Here is an 18,176-nt window from a genome sequence, read left to right as displayed (position 1 = left end):
AGTGCAATAGCATTATTGCATAGTCCATAATTTGGCGCAACTTCCCGTTCCGGTCACCGGGGATAGCAAGACAAGATGAGTTAGACAGGAGGACAAGAGAATGAGAAGATGAGAGGACTAAACCCGCAACCCATAACCCGCAACCCACCACCCGCTGGCGGCCCGGAGCTCGCAGTTGCAGTTTCTGCTACAGTTTCTCTCACCTGCAGCCGCGTGGAGCAAGCTGACACATCAGCCTTTTGGCGGCTCATGAAGCAGAGGGACTGGTACTGGAGGGCTGTGGACCCCCTGGGTGTCATAAAGGTAAGCAGGAAGCACAGCCACCATTAGTAGGTGGCCGCAGTGAGTGTGCGCCCTTGGTTGTCCTGCGGAGGCTGCCCGGCTAGGCTGGGTGCAGCCTGCAGGAAAATGACCCAGAGATGCCAGCTTGCCCCCCCAGACATCAGCCCGTTAACACCATGCCTCCCTGTCTCTTGCTTGTCACTCTTGCACCCTCCTGCACTTTCTCTTGAGCTCACTCTCTGGCCCCCCAAAAAAAAGCATTAATAAAAAATAAAAAAAGTGGAGGAGCAACATAGTCACTATCAGGATCAACCACGGCCACTCTGCGACCACTCCATAGCTGTTTAGTAGCCAACAACACAAGCAACTCATAAGCAACACAGCAACACAAGTATTACAAGTGCTATATAGCACCAACCTGTTAACCAACTAACAAAGCAATCGAGCATTTACTAAGTGTGCTTAAATGCAAGCTAGGGAATAAGGAAAAATAAGAAATAAAATAAGAAAAGGCAAGCATTAAGCAAGGAAAAGCAAGAAAGATCAAGGAAAAGAGCAAAAGCAAAGAAAAAAAGAAAATCTATCCAGAACAAAATTAAATCACCCTCAGACTCCGACTACAACCCTCAGCCAGTCCTGTTTAGCCCAGTTCAATCTAAGCAAGCTTAGACTGGACAGGCCCCTACACTAGAAGCCCAGCAGAATTAGACCAGGGCTTCGGCTTCATCAGGGCATCAGGACATTAGCAGGGCACCATCTAGTGTCCATATCCCATCTGGTTGGCGATAACTAATCTGTCATGAGGTCAGGGAGAATGAAAGGTGGAGATAAAAATATTTTAAAAACTCAAACGAAATCCAAAAATGGAAAAGGAGGGTCCTCTGGGCATGGATCATACAATCCAATCACCTGGAACAAAGTCAGAGGCACTGAATTCCTCGGAGCCAGGGACATTATAAAAAGAAGAACCGCTTGAGCACAAACTTTCTGCAACTGCCTCAAAAAATGTCACAGAGTCCGCCCCATATGCCGACTACGAAGGAAACAAGAAAGTCGCATCGTCAGCATCAGCCAGGCACAACTCATGCCCAAATAGTGGCAAGTGGGCGCTGATTACAGACTTATTAAAAGTATGCAGTAAAATCTCTACTGATAATAACCAGGACTACATGGATCCCAAGGTCCCAAAAGACATCAAACCAAGTAACAACACCAAGGTCTTCCAAAGCAAACACAACAAGTACTTCCCTCATGATAGTTTTAATAACAAAATGAAAGGACACCAGGACATGGGATCAGATGCTCCTCGTGCATTAGGCTCGGTGTTAACAACTCAGGAGCTATTATCACCTAAAGCCCCTCACTCTCCGGAAATCTGCCAAAGACATAATCACCAAGTCATGGAGGCAATAGTTCACAGCCACATGCCCCCTTCATATACACAACAACAGCAAACATGAATGAAAAAAACGGAGGATGATTTAACGCACCAGAAGAACAAAAACATCCTCACCCCTTTTGGAGACACACACATGTTCTTGGAAGCCTTATCACTCCTGGATCAGCCGGGTTTCGCCAAAGGCAGTACTCACGAGCAAGATACTCTCGACCTATTATTCCTTTCAATTGAAGCGGTGCCTCAACCCGGTCAGGAATTAGCGCATTACAAACTAAGTGACTGCACGCAAACCAAACTTTTAAAAAAAATGCAGCTCCTGCCACAAAACATCTACAAAAAAATGAATAACCAAGCAGGATCTTGGGTTCTCCGGACTATCTATCCCAACTGGAACAACCAGCCTGTCCCCAGTCAGAAAAACCAATCAGCACACCAACATTTTCCGTATGGCTCCACTTGCTAACCTCTATGAAAATCATTGTAAAGGCAATGATTTATCACACAGACAAGTTAGACACTCAAGTTGAGCTGCTAAATAACCTAGCGATCCACGTCCAGGGGGTTGAACAAAAGTTGCACAGTTTTAATGCGATGATCACGAAGGTCCAGTGAGATCAGGAAAAAGCTTATCAAACGTGGCACTGAACCCAAATAATCTACAAATTAGCAGCGGTTCCAACCCTTATGTCAGAACTATTGGGGGCAGTCAGGGATTCCCCCTCCAAGACCGAAATGACAATTGACCAAGAGAAAGAAGCATTAAGGAGAGAGGAAAAGGTGTGCCCCAAGACCCCCAGGGGGCAAAACTCAAGAGAAAAAGGGATCCATAATGCCCCAGTACAGACAAGTTCATCCACACTTAAAACACCTAATGATCCTGGCAATATAGGTGCACTAGACACATCTTCCATTGACCAATGTGTGCAATTGTCAGCAGAAGCAAGCCAAAAACAAGCGACAACCTTTATAACTAAGAGGTAGAGAAAACGCTTGAGAAAAGCAAGGAAAAGCACACCAAATGGACAGGGGCCAAACTTAACCATTGCAGTGACTGAGTATGACAGGAACAAAGGCAAAGAATCTCCATTAACAAAAATATACAGCATATTCAAGCCCTCTGAAGGGCTATAGAAAAATAACCCAATAACTCAGGCTACTCAAACAACGAACACCACACCAACAGTATGGGGCAAAATGACTGAAGTCACCACATTTTGCCCTCAGGAGGCCACTATCACCAAGCCAACCACCCAAGAAGAGAGGCGTAACATTGAAACAATAAACACACACTGTTCGGGAAGCAATGAGGCCAACACTGTAATGAATCTTGAAAGCCCTCAACAAAATAATACAGAAGATTACTCAAACCCACCTTCAATCCACTTGGAGCTTATTACGGTCAACACAGAGACTGACAGAAGCTTAGCCAAGGAACAAGATTTGATTTTTTACGCAAAAGCCACAAGATAGACCTGATTCGATACTCAGCTAGTGATGGCTCTAAACCCCCCCCCAATTCACCCCATGGCCTGAAAAACTATCTGGAAGCAGTCACCGAATGAATGACATCCTCCTGCCTCAAATTGAATGGGGACAAAACAGAGCTCATGCTTTTTGGAAACTCCATTAATAAGACCATTGATCCACTCTGGCCCCCTTGCCTGGGACCACCCCGTGCACCCAAAGATTCGATCAAAAGCTTGGGCATCTGGCTAGACAAGTCACTCGACTTTAACCACCAGGCGACCAAACTATCAGCCACTTGGTTCGGCCTTCTAAGACTCCTGCGCAAAATCCTCTCTCTCCTACCTTTTCACGCCAGACGGATAATGATCCAAGGTCTAATTCTGTGCCACTTAGACTTTGGGAATGCCCTATACCTTGGAGCTCCCCATGCCACCCTAAACAAACTACAGATAATTCAGAACTGTGCCGCTAGAACCCTCCTTCCAATCCCCCAGCGAGTCTTGGTTAAGTCCAGACTGAAGGACCTTCACTGGCTCCCAGTAAGGGCAAGGATACAATTCAAGGCAATGTGCATTGCACATCGATCATACTGGGGAACAGGCCCCATTATCAATCGCCCCCTGATAACCACCTACCATCCCACCAGACAGCTCAGGTCAGGGTCCTCCTTCCTTGCCGTAATACCCAGGTTCAAGAGAGCTAGGTGTGGAGGCCGCTCATTCTCCCATAATCTCGCTAAGCTCTGGAATGCCCTCCCTCCCTCAGAGCCCAAACTGCCCGCCTTTCGCAAACTCCTAAAAAACCTGCTCTTTAACAAACCATAGTAGCTCTTATCGGCGTGACCTCTGCAGCGCTGGGACACCTAAGGGTAGCCACTGCGCTTTACAAATGGTCGTTTCATTTCATTTAATTTCATTTCATTCCCTACTAGGGGGTCCATTAGGATGGCGGGCAGACTGAAGTACCTAGCGGTGCTGGGACTGGCCGCCAGTGATGCGGCGGTCCCGCACCGCCAATTAGGATGCGACTGCCACCCTGGCAGTTGCATCGCACATTTTGAACATTGTGGCTGGCGGTGCTGTACGCAGCACACGCCACAATGTACAAAATGTAGAAAATGCATGGCGTGCATTGACATGGACAATGTGACAGGCACCGCGAGGTGCCTGCCACCTTGTGTCTGCCAATGTAGGGGGTACCCCCCAAGCGCAGCCCCCCACAACCCCAGGGTTCAACAATGGGCCCCCAAAGCGATTCCTGCATGCCTTTCCATGGCAGAGTCTCTGCCATGGAAAGGCATAACACCACCCACATCATAATATGGAGGACGGTGCCTGCAAGGCACCACCATCATGGTATAGGCCTTTTCTGCCCAGTAGGCAATCGTGACAATTGCCTACTGGAGGAAAAGCAGCGGGCTGTCTTTCCATCCGCTGCGGTATCCCCTGCCATGCTAATGTGGCAGGGCGTAAGAAGCCGTCCAGTGGGGTGTTTTGGCGGGCGGATCACCACCGCCGATTGGGCTGTGGCGATCCGCCCCCCCCCATGCTAATGGGCCCCTATGTCTCTGGGGGAATGCATGACATTTTAAATACAAGCGCACTACTAAAACTATTTAAAGCTCTTCCTACCCTGAGCCACATCAATATCAGCGATCTGGAAAGTATTGAGTTAAAACCGAATCCAAACTTTATCGGGCAAGAAATTACAACAGCAACATGGTCCGATAACTCCTTAGTATAACAGATCTGGCTGCAGAAGGAGACATTCTCTAAATGGGGTAGCGAGCTAAAAAAGGCCGATTACCCCTGTTACTCAAGCCCGCTACAGCAACATAACTAGACGGAGGGAATCTTAAAGGGCGCTAAAGGCCCGGACGAACTTAGCATAACACGTGGCAAGGGTGAAACCTAAAGGAAAATCACCATCAATGGAATGTGAATGGCCTAAGTGAAAAACTAGAAGAAGCCGACTTCATGGAATTTATTCTACAGTATGACATACTTCTTCTTCAAGAAACATGGCAGACAAATAACTCACCAATTGTAGGCTACAAAGAATATCTGAACCCAGCCAAGACAGACACAAAGTATGGGAAAGCAAAAGGAGGCTTTTCTATTTTTATCTCAACAGACATCTTATGGAAAGTTTCTGTTATAAATCTTGACTCTTCTTGGATGCTAGGCATTCAACTGGATGTTTTGTCCTCTACCAGTTTGTTAATATTGAATATTTATATCCACCCCGTGGTCAAACAAAAGGGGCCAAGAATCGAGAAACCAATTGCAACACTAGTAACATTAAAACTCATCTATCCACAAGCCAACAAAATACTGACTGGAGACTTTAATATGAACCTACTACAGGGCAGGAAAAAAAGACATCAGGCTGTACACAGGCCACACAATGACGTGATGCACAAGGCATGAGATGTGAGGCTCGTCTGGTTGACCTTTCAATGTGCGCGTTCAATGGACGAGGGCAGTCAGATAGCCCTGCAGCATTCACAAGAGTAACACACAAAACAGGTTCAATTATCAACTACACATTCATGGACCATGACCACTTTCCTCTTATCCCGAACTTCCAAATAAAAGAAAGGGCAGAAAGCGACCATCATCCTCAAACTTTCACATTCCTCCCAACTACAGAAAGATCTGGACAAGACAATGCGGTGTCTCTACCAACTCAATTCTACAACTCAAAGCGCCTCACCTGGAATAAGGATAGCATAGATGACATCATGGGGACATGCACCAGATTATTGGAGGTATTCGAAACTGAACCACTGCGTATAAAGGCCTGGGAGTCATTTATCTGTGAACTAAACAAAAACATTTCCAGACAGGGCAATGGTCTCAAAGCGGATAGACCAACAGGGGCAGCTTGGTAAACTAACAACTTCAGGACAAAAAAAAAAAGGCTAGTGAAAACACCTAAGATTACTGCGAACTTGGGGCTCGGAACACTCACAGGAGATACTCACGTCAATAGCAAGAATAGAAAAATATCTAAAAAAGGACATCAAGGTGGCCAAGCAAGAATAGAAAAAACAATTTTGGGTGAAACTTCCCCACGCCAGCAAACAAAGAGACTCCAAACTTTTCTGGGAAACCATCAACCTCCTATCAGACGGCAAGAACAGACACAACAACTTGAATGTAATGGAGGACACATAGAGAGCCCATATACCAAATACACAAACAGGATCCCATGCAGGGATGGTTACCCTCTCAAACATATCTGCTGTCATTCTTTTAGCCAATCAAGCCTGCGTAAAATCAAGTGTTCTATACGCATGCTTTGTAGACCTCAAAGCAGCATTCGATAAAGTACCGAGAGCTAAGCTATGGGCTAAAATGAAAAGCTGGGGAGCCCCAACCAAACTCCTGGAGGCAATTATCAACCTCTACTCAAATAAGGAAAAGAGACCGGCTAAGTATAACAAACAAAATTCCAACCAGCAATGGACTAAAACAGGGGTGGGTGCTAGCCACCTGTTTATTTACCATCTATACAGCTGACCTAGAGAAGAATCTTTGCTCAATAAAAGCTGAACCCCCAAAACTGGTTAAAACACCAATAAGAAGTCTCCAATATGCGGACGACAAAGCCCTCCTATACCAAAAACCCATAGGCCTGCAGCAACTGATTTTCCAACTAGGCGCATATACCACCTCTGCTCAACTAATAATCAATCATCGAAAAACAAAGGTCATGTGCTTCTCCAAATGTCATAAAAAAAATCTAATTCATCTGGAAGTTAAATGAGAAACCACTGTCCCAGGTGGATTCGTATAAATATCTGGGGTTACAATTAGACCGCAACCTCAATTTTAAGCAACACCTGGATGAAGGAAAAAAAAAGGCAAACAACTGCTTTTTCCATTCAAAATTCTACAGAAAAAGCTCAATGGCTGTTCAACAAGTCATTCATATGGCAAGTTAGGGACTCACATATATTTTTCTTGCTCATTTCTCCTTTTCCCCTATTGGATTCTAAAGGAGACCTCCCTATTCTTTTTGAAGTTTCTGCTACGGTTTGTTAACCGGGGAGGTGTTACATATACCTCTGAGCAAATCAGCTCTCAGGCCATGATGGAAGGCCTCAAAACCATTGGTTACAGTGAAGATCAATTTAATAAGATCATAAATGGTACGTCAAAAAATATTACCACAGTCCAAAATAATAACAGCGATGAGGAAGAATGGCGAGTTCTGTGGAATAACAAAAAAAGGCTGATAAGGACAGAACTCCATGCGGACTTCTTAATTGGTTATTGTAAAAGGGGAGTTATCCCCAAGGGTCTCCAGGTGACCAACGAACCTGGCATTTTTATTAATAATAAAAAAATTATCGAGAACTGGACCCTGGTAGCCAATCGTTGCAGCCGTGATTGGATGCTTTTAATAATTGAGACCGCAACTGACATTTTAATTATTGAGAGACAAGAAATCATAGACATGGAAAAGAAATTAGAAGACAGTACTGCCCTGGATGAGGCCAAAAAAAAGCTTGATGACATTCAAAAAGATGTCAATGGATATAGGGATTATCTCTTTAATAAAAAAAACAACAAATTAAAGAAGGACATTGCTAAATATAACACAGAACATGTCTACCCATATCTCCAAAAGGACTATTATGAGCGTCCAAGGGAGACTTATCCAAACCGTAAGCCATGGCAACAAAATCAGGGAAGAAACCCCCAAAAAAAGAAAGTGAGATTTTTTGACTCCTCTTTCACGAGCTCAGACTCAGAAACAGAAACAAGTGGAGAAGGACGAAATCAAAACCCACAAGACAAAGAAACCACTAGAGGATCTGGAAAAGACTCCTTGTCTTTTTTAGAACAGCGCCAAAACTTTGGGCAACAACGTGGGAGAACCAGAGGGAGAGGGAACTACAACCCTCAATCTCATTTCAACCACAGATACCAAACCAGGAGCCAGAAAACCTGGGATACGTAAACGAGGCACCTGTAATTAACTTCAGAAGTCACCCTAACAGAAATTGAGACGCAATTATTAGGAAAGGGCCTAGGATTCGCCATAGCCACGCCCATAGATAGATTCAATCTAGAAAGGGACCTCCAGGCTTTTTAGAAAAGTTAGATTACAAACCTTTTTGAGGACAAAGAAATGAGACCCACCACCAATAAATCAGGCTTACAACCAAAATCTACATGGACCCCCCAAATTGGCCAAATAAGTAAGGATATCGAGGCAATTGAACGAGCAGTGGAGAAAGGGGTCTCTGACCTCTTAGACCAGAAGAACTGGATAAATTTTAACCTTAAGCGAGAAGAGAAGGAAGCCCTTGGAAAATTACAAAATTGCCATACACTAACGATCAAGCCTGCGGACAAGGGCGGTAGTATTGTTATAATGTCCACAGCAAAATATAATGAGAAAATGAATTCATTACTAACAAATGGGGACCATTACCAAAGGGCAAAAAGGGAAGATTGGCTACAATTAAAAGAAGGGGTTAAGAGAATGTTAGATCAGGCTCACAAGGATGCAGTAATCTGTAACGAGGAATATAGATTTCTTTTAAACAACAATCCTGTAGTACCAGCACTGTATGGACTTCCCAAAGTGCACAAAAATCCTGATGACCCCCCAATGAGACCGATAGTCTCTAGTATTGGTTCATTGACAGAACCGTTGAGTAAGTATGCAGACATTTTCCTACAACCCCACGTAACTGTCCAAAAATCTTATGTAAAGGACACAAGTGATATCATCCAAAAGGTAGAGGGACTGGATTTTAACCATGAGACCCAATTTTTAGTGACCTTAGATATGGAGGCCCTCTACAGCAATATACCGCAGGAGAGTACCATAGAAATGATAGAATCTCTTCTATCTAGTACAGACAGAGACTTAAATGCACATGAAATCTTTATTTTAGACTGCGTCACTATGGTTTTAAAAAACAACATATTTATGTTCAACAATGATTATTTTAAGCAAGTTAAAGGCACAAGTATGGGAGCTACTTGTGCTCCAAGTCTAGCTTGCCTATATGTAGCAAGATTTGAGGAAATTCATATTTTTAATCCATTAGCGCCTTTTTTTGAAAATATAACAAGTTGGTCACGATATATTGATGATATTTTTTTATTTGGACCGGCACCAAAGAGTCATTGAATGACTTTATTTCTTGGCTCAATTTGGGAGACAACAATCTCAAATTCACCTCACACTATGATAAACAACAGTGTGAATTTTTAGACATTATCATCAAACAAAATGACGGTAAGCCCCAAGTGGAACTCTTCACAAAGAAGACAGACCGTAACACCATGTTACATTATAAAAGCTTCCACCCACCTTGCCAAAGGGATAATATTCCCTTTGGCCAGTTTTTAAGACTTAAACGTAACTGCACACAAAGAACGGATTTTGATAAACATGCAAAAAAATGTATTGAAAAATTTGTTATCAGAGGGTATCCTAAACGCTTAGTAAAACAGGCTTATAAAAGAGCCAAATATTTTAATAGAGACAATTTATTTCAGCCAAAACAAAAAGACAGCCAGAAAGATAAGCCACTAATTTTGGTAACTAACTATAGTGCTGTAAGCAACAAAGTTAAAAACATAATAAATAGACACTGGCATTTAGTCACGAATAAAAAGCAAGAAAAACTCCAGAAACCTATGTTTGCGTTTAGACGCAATCAGACGTTAAGAAATAGTCTGGTGCATACCTACAGAGAAGTACCCTCAGAATCACAAACAAGTATCAACAATGCTCCATTGCCGACCGGAACCTTCCCGTGCGGTAATTGTGCAAATTGCAGATCAGTAATCAAAGGTGATACGATAGACCACAATAATAGTAAACTTAAGGTCAAGACCTTCATTAACTGCAGGTCCAAAAACTTAATATACATGATTAAATGCCCTTGCAACCAGGCCTATATAGGTGAAACCTCCCGGGAGATTCGTCTCCGTATAAATGAGCATAAATCAGCCATTCGAACTACCAAGAGAGGGGCTCCATTAATTGAACATTGGCAAGAAGCTAAACATACAGTAAGTGACTTATCATGATGTGGACTGGAATCAATCTGCATCAATGCTAGAGGAGGTGATATGGACCTAAAACGTAAAAAACGAGAACAATTTTATATGTCTCGTTTTAAATTTAATACTGTAAGAAAAGGATTGAATACAAAAGAAGATTGGGAAAGGATCCTGTGAACAGGCAATACATACAGATAAAAAACAATTTGGAGAATAGTCACATGGCCTATTGAGCGATGAGCGATTAAAAGCATAATAGAAATCAATGTAGTGAAATTCGTAAAAGAGCAAGAGTTAAGTCCAGCAATAACTTGAGAACTGTGTTTGAAGTTTGAACAGTGAATGACGTGATGTATTCATTAACGTCAAGCAGGTCTTTTCGATCTGCACATATACATTTTTGTATCAACACAGGACTGATATAGACGAGCAGAGATAGGTGCTTGTAGTTAAAATACCAGTCTGACAGATATAGCGAGATCTCGCGAGATTTAAACATCGAACTACCCGAGTTGTTCATATATTAGTATAAGAGGACAGACTATAAGTAGTCACAGACCGAAGTAAATAAGGCAATATCTGATGTAATTTATTTGTTGAAGATGAGGGATCACGATTCCTTACTGTCATCTATAGACAATTGAGGGGCAAAATATCGGAAGAATTAAAAACAACTAACCCACGCATGATTTAATGACGGTATCACTCAGGGAGTCCCCCTTTTATCTGAAAGTACGATATATGTATCAACTTATTGCAGAGCTTAGCGATACCATTCGTGTTAATTACCGAATAAAGATGAAGGTGACAAATTCAATCAACACTGGGCCTAGAAATTATGTAAATCGAAAAGCCGTGCAGAACTACAGCAGTAGTTCTCACTAAGGACAGGACGCACAGGAAATTACACAAGTCTCATTCCCGATATGACTCAGCTGTAACCAGTTGACCATATATAAACACGGTAAGAGAGAGGTTAACTATGGTTCCGGAAAACAAGGAGTAACAAGTGGAGCAGGGAGGCCGTCTTGATGCTTTAAGGTAAGACGAACGGCAATTTAACCGCCTAGGTAGTCTAGTTACCCTCATCGTAATTTTAAAAGTGTACAGGAAGTTAGGTAATGCGAAGATCGACTAAACACTAAACCTCCGTTCGCTATTTAGACTTGATAGAATACTCTATCAGCGAAGGGCAGGCAAATGTGAGAGCAGCTCTCCTGCCTACAGATACACCATTAGCGAAGGGCAGGATAATAGCTCTCCTGTTTATAGATATACTATCAGCGAAGGTCAGGTAAACGTGATAGTAGCTCTCATGTTTAGAGATAAATGCAAAGTAAACAAGGGTAAGGCCCCGAAACATAAAAAATAAGATTTAATTAAGACCACGAAAAATGTTTTTGGGGATATGACGAACGGTAATTTAACCTTCTAGGCATATTAGTCACCTTAATTGTAACTCCAAAATCAAACAGGTTATTACAAAATGCGAAAATCGACTAACCATTCAAAGCACCAACCCCTGAATGTTACTTTAAATTAACCGATATTGATAGTGGTGCCTAAATATATTATCAGCAAAGGGCAAGCAAAAGTGACAGTAACTTTACTTCCTCATCTTTATAGTTAAAAAGCAAAGGAGGAAAGGATAATGCCCACATAACAAGAAAAATAAGATTAAACTCAGAGCACCCAAAAATTGCTTTCTCTTCTCCAGAGCACGGCTTCATACATATCGGAGAGAAATCTAGCCAAATTATAAAAGGCGAAGGATAAACGGCACAAGCACTAATTGAGAAGGTAAATATGTTTTTTCTGTATAGTGGCTCACAATGATATAGTGAAAAACACTAGAATATGAGTCGGATCTAACATGGCTTTTATTTCTTTTTTTAATCCAGTTTTGGATACTATTAAGGAAGCTATATAGTGTCCTAAGTTCTATATTAAAAGAAAAGCTTGGATTTACCATTGACCAATGTGGAGGTAACTTGGTACCTTCCACTCAATACTAATTTGATAAGGTAAATATAACATGCGCTAGCCACTAAAGTTTTCAATCACCCTATTTTAGAACTTGTTCCAAGAGACCTGCCGCTCTGTTTAACTTTTCACATCTAGTGGTGCAGAGGCACAGAAGTGTGCTGTACAATCTAAGTGAATAGGGATAAACAGAAGATACATTATGGGTCGCGCTGCTTACACTCAAAATGTAAAAGAGTGTGAGTGTTGTATACTTATGAATAGACGTCCTGGCCCATTAGGTAGTTTTTGCCTTAAAGAACAGCACCACATGTTTAATGAAATAGAAGAATCTCCTGTAATGCCACTATATGTACCACTGATCAATAAAACAGATGATAAAGATGAAATTAACGGACATTGTATATAAAAAAAGATGACATCAGTTGTTGTATCTAATTGTATGTTTTCTCTAATATAGAACCATGTCCTGATGAAGGTCCTATCGATATACCGAAACGCTGCGTCGACAACTTTTGCAACAAATATGTTTTTAAATGTTTTTCAAATGTAATGATATGATTTGGGGTTTTTAAATGTTTTTCAAATGTAATGATACAACTCTGTGCTTGTGGTACTAAAAAGCTTTTAAAGACAAATTGTTTGGTGATTATATCACCTTTTAAATAAATTGTATAACTTTTTCATAAATTTTTCTTCGATTATTGTTTTTATTTAGTCGATTGCTTAGTGGTGACTCATTATTCATGTGGTTATGGTCTGTATTAAAGGCAATTAGAATTCTCCTTTCAAGAGCTCAAGCTCTGTTCCACCAATCATATTTCAAGTTAGGGACTCACATATATTTTTCTTGCTCATTTCTCCTTGTCCCCTATTGGATTCTAAAGGAGACCTCCTTATTCTTTTTGAAGTGTTCAACAAGTCATCTGCTTAAGCTTATCGCTGCAACATTTTTGCCATCCATATCATACGCCTCGGAAATGTTAAACACCACGGACTCAATAGTTCTAAACACAGCTCAATCTAGCCTCTTCAGGAAATTGCTGCTAATTCCATGGCACATTTCACAGGCACAATTACGATTAGAATACGGCTTAAACATTTAGATACCAGCAAGACAAGGAGCCTTTGCTAAATATTACTGGAGGATGAGGGCAGCAGAAGATAACACCTTAGCCCATTGTTGTTGGCAGGAGATTGATAATCAATCCAAGCTAAGTAAATCCATGTTTACAGTTTTAAAAGAATCGCTTTTGGCACTAGAGCTAGAAGAGGCTTGGCTTACAATTAATACCTACTCCGGATTTAAAAACATAGTGAATAAAGCAACTAAGCGGATCTCACTGTTACTGGACAAAACAGCCTTTGCTAAAAAACAACACGCATGGGTCGTGATACAATCTTACAAAATGCTGATACCCCAACCGTACTTGTCTGAACACTTTTCACACCAAAAAAAGCGAAATCTGATGCTATTGTGGCTGGGATCATTCCCTACAAAATATCTCACCCCAAAATGGAAACAGACGTGGATGACAAAGGAATGCCGCCTCTGCGGACAAGGTGACGAGTCACTACTACATCTTCTATGTATCTGTCCTTCAATACTAGATATCTGTAAAACTGGCCTTCGGGAAATATTGAGAGACAAATAAGGACTTGCAGAGTGGCAGTCATAAAATGCCCTGGAGGCTCGTCTGTCCAACTGTCCTGCAGAGCCATAAAACTTTGGAACATTGCGGCAAAAGAATTAGAAAAAAAGAGAACTGATCTGAATCTGTCAAAACGGAATTGCTTTGCCTACTTTTTTATCACATTGCTCACATTTTTTACACATTTCCTATCTATTCAGTGGACTTCTCCTTCATTATATGAATTTTGTTGTGTTTTTTTTTCTTTGTTTTTAACCAAATGATTGCTTGATGCTCCATGTACATCGGTGGCTTGTCCAACCCTTTTATGATTTTAATGAAATCAAATAAAAGTATTATTGAGTGAGCATAGTTCATCGTTCCGTGCAGGGGACTCTTCAAACGTGATAAGTCTTTCTGTTTGAACTTCTTGTATAGTACCGAGAGGAGGGCGTCAGAAACTCCACTCCAGAGACCACAAGGCCTACTATTCAGTATCGGCCACATAGTGTGGTTTGATTAAGTCTATTGAGACAAAGCTTTCCTCTTTTTTTCCGGCAAGCTGCGGCAGAAGTACAGTTCTTGTTCCTTCAGGGGCCCAGACAGGTATAGGCTTTCTGTATGCTGGCCCAAATTCTTTTTTGTCTGCAATTTTCTCTCTGACCAGATCTCCAACTTTAGGGACCCAGACTGGTCTTGCTGTGACTGACTTGACTTCCCCAGTTGCGGTCCTCTTTACTTGGACATTACTTTGTAGCTCTCTGGATTAATTTAGATCCTGTAAAACAGCCAAGCGTTTATGGATGTCGAAAGGTTTTTCATCTGCCACTGTGCCTTCCTAATCAAGATCAGGTATCCACATTGTCATCCCAAATAGGACCTCGTAAGGAGGGACACCCCCTAGAAAACTTCTTGGCATATTATTCAATGTTCGTTTTTCCTTTCCACTACCCAATTTCCCTCGGGATGGTACAGAGAGGAGTACCGCAATGCTACACCCAAACCTCCCATGGCTTTCTTGTAAGCTTTAGAGTTAAACGCGGGGCCATGGTCAGATGTAATGTGCCAATTGCGTATGTCCCTATAAAGACTCGCAAATCTTTTATAACCGTTTGAGTATCAGCCGAGCACTGTGGCCATACCCATAGGAATCTAGAGCCAAAATCCAGTGCACCATGATATACCTGTAAGCCCAACTGTTTTAAGAGGATGCAGTGATCCAAATAAACACACGCAAGTGGTTTGTCTGATATCAATAATGGTGTCTGCGTTGGACGTGTTATGGTGGAGCCTTTCATCAGCTGGCAAATGTTGCATTTCAAGTAATAGTCCTTAGGCTGCTTTGTACATCTGGCCACCAGTAGCGTTGTTTCAGTAAGGAAACTGTCGCCGTAAATCCTGCATGTGCAGATCCTATTCCCTCGTGTGCTGCTAGAAATATTGGCATCTAACTTGTAGGAGTACTTGAGTGAAAATCTTTTTGGTAGTACCGATTTATTGCGTGTAGTAGTAATTGCAACCATAATCTCACCATCTATTCTTGTTTTTTAATGAGTTTTCTGACCTGACACCTGTTAGCTGGTCCAGAGGAAAGGCGAGCAGGACTCACGGAGGATTGGGGAAGCGGGAAGCGGGACCGCTATCACAGGAGGGAGACTACAGCTCCGATCATCCCTAGCGTGAGGTCACGCTGAAAAGCAAAGCGCTGACCCGCAGCACAGGACGCGCCTGGGCCAAGCCCGGGCCAAGGGTGGGCCCGTCCACGCCCATCAGATCCCGGAAGAGGCTGGGCTGGGCCCCCCATCTGACTTTCTAAGAACCCTAAGGTAAAGTATTTTGCCCTGTGTTTACCTGCTATTAAGATTATCAACACGGGGCCCACGTTACTAACATTACTTTCTGGTACCACATACTACCCTGAGGCCTACACACAGGATGAGCAAACGCGAGAGCCAGAGTGCCCGAGTGGGCGCAAGTATATCGGGGACACCTGACTCTTTTCTAACAAGGGCAACATCAGTCCTGGCGTATGAGATCGAACTGACGGAACGCTGCTTATCATTGCAACCTTTTTATTATAAAAGATCCTCATTGGGGGGGAATATCGTCGCATAACATCCTAGACGAACCTACGCAAATTGAAATGGCCACGGAAAGAGACACAATTACGGGACCTACATCCCGCGAAACTGAACTGGTTGGCATCTTACAAAGAGCTTCCACAAAGGCGGCAGCCATGAAAAGACTGCCGGGAAATAGTACTGATACTGCGGTAAAGAGAAAGAGGGGTGGGGGTCCACAAAAACCAAAATCAGCAAAATCCCCGAGACCAAATAAAAATGAGGGGGAGGTAATATTAGAATCAGCTCAGTGCAAACCAAGTGGTTCAGAAACATTAAATACTGCCCCATGCCCTCTGATGACTGAGGCTATGTGGCAGAGATTAGAAACACTGGTTTCCACTATGCTTAACTCCGTCTCACTAAGATTAAGCCAGATAGAGGAGAAATTAACCAGTCTAGAATTCCAGGCCAAAGATAATTCTTGTGCATTAGAGGCATTACTAACAAAGGTTGGCCCAATGGTGGCCCCAAAGCCTCAAATTCTCCAGGAGAGACCCAGAACTGATTCTAGTATAATGGCCCTAAACACGTTTCCCGCTACATCAAATATGGCCCATCACCTAAGTGATAACCGGGAGGGAATAACTCTTAATGTAACACCAGGCATACTCAGCAATTCTGCTTGTAGTAACACAAGGTATCTTAGTTCCAATAACCCAAAAGAAACGGGGGATACAATAAATGAGGAAGTGGCTAACTCTAATATAGCATCTAAAGGTCAAAAAAGAACACAGATAGGAGGGGCAGTCAAGATGGTTTTCAGAAGGAAGTAAGTTCGGCCTTGAGTACTCAGATGAATGGAGCACAGACCTTACACCTTCCCCCCCATTAGCCGCCCCCCTGGTTCTAGTGTTGAGAAATGTACCACCATTGCGGGAGGGACAAGTAGAATTAACATCACAGTTGATGTCCAAAGCTCTCCATTGGCTAACAAAATCTGAACAGGGTGGAGGCTGTAGGTAGGAATATTTCAAGTCAGATGATCATGGCAAGAAGAGTATCATGGGTGGGTTAAGCTAGGAAACAAATGCCGGGAGATTGTGTGGTACTAAACTTTAAATGTTAATTTGTTGTTGGTTTTCTCCTGGCACAATTATGTAATGTTCATAACAGAAGTTCACATATTACTGTCCTACCACTGGGTTTCTTCTATAAACCTCCTGCGCCATTGAGAACCGAGGGCTACTTACAGCTTAAGGAGGGACATACATCTTGGGGAAACTCTGGGTTATCAGATTGGAGGCTCGAGAACAGATTTGCGCCTCTGTCCGACCTCGATTTTTGTGACTGACTACAGCCAGTGCAAACAAGCTCTCAAATGAACTGTGAAAGGCATCCCTCCCTGATTATGGCCAATAGTGAGAGCATACAGTCACATTTTATACAGCAGGAGACACAAAGAAAGGCATTAAAAATAGCCTCATGGAATGTGGCTGGCGTTGCCCCCAAAGTGAGTGAAGTTAACTGGATAAAGATATGGCAGGAGCACAAAATAGTATGTTTCCAGGAAACATGGGCCACAGAGCCAGTATTTATTAATTATTACCGATATTTCCAGACTCAAGCAAATCCATCTACCTCAGGGAGGGCAAAGGGGGGTATCTTGACCCTCTTCCGGAACGATTTACCAGTAAAGTAAAGATGAATGCACAATTAAATTTAAACTTTCACATCTTGATGATGGAGATACATCAGGAAGGGACATGACTACTAATAAATGTTTACAACAATAGATTTGATCCAAATATGCACACAAGAGTGGGGAATGTTGTTAAAGCAATTGCTAATATTGCATGCAACATTAAGACTTCAAATATAAATGTCATATGGTTAGGTGATTTCAATATACACCCCTGTAACTATCCAATACATCACTTCACACACATTGAGTATGGCAACGGCCTAAATAAGCTATTAGCCTCCCTTAATATGGAAATAATTTGTGATCCAGACCCCAAAACAGATACTCTGCCGAAAACCTTTCACTGAAATGGGGCGGAGTCAATGATTGACTACATACTCTTCACTCCCCTCTCAATGAAAGGGCTGTTAAGGTAGGCAATTCCTTCATGACTTTTAGCGATCATGCTATTGTCTCAATAGAGCTGAAGATATTAACACGGGAGAGACAAAAGCGTAGCAATGTTGACACACCAATTGTGGCTAGGAAATATGGGGTCCAGCTAAATTGGGCACACATTGGTAAAATTAGGATGGTTCCAGAAATCGTACTAAACACACAAGGTAACATACA

This window comes from Lissotriton helveticus, chromosome 8 (genome assembly GCF_964261635.1).
Source record: "Lissotriton helveticus chromosome 8, aLisHel1.1, whole genome shotgun sequence".
Taxonomy (NCBI): domain Eukaryota; kingdom Metazoa; phylum Chordata; class Amphibia; order Caudata; family Salamandridae; genus Lissotriton; species Lissotriton helveticus.
Note: the sequence above shows the minus strand (reverse complement) of the source record.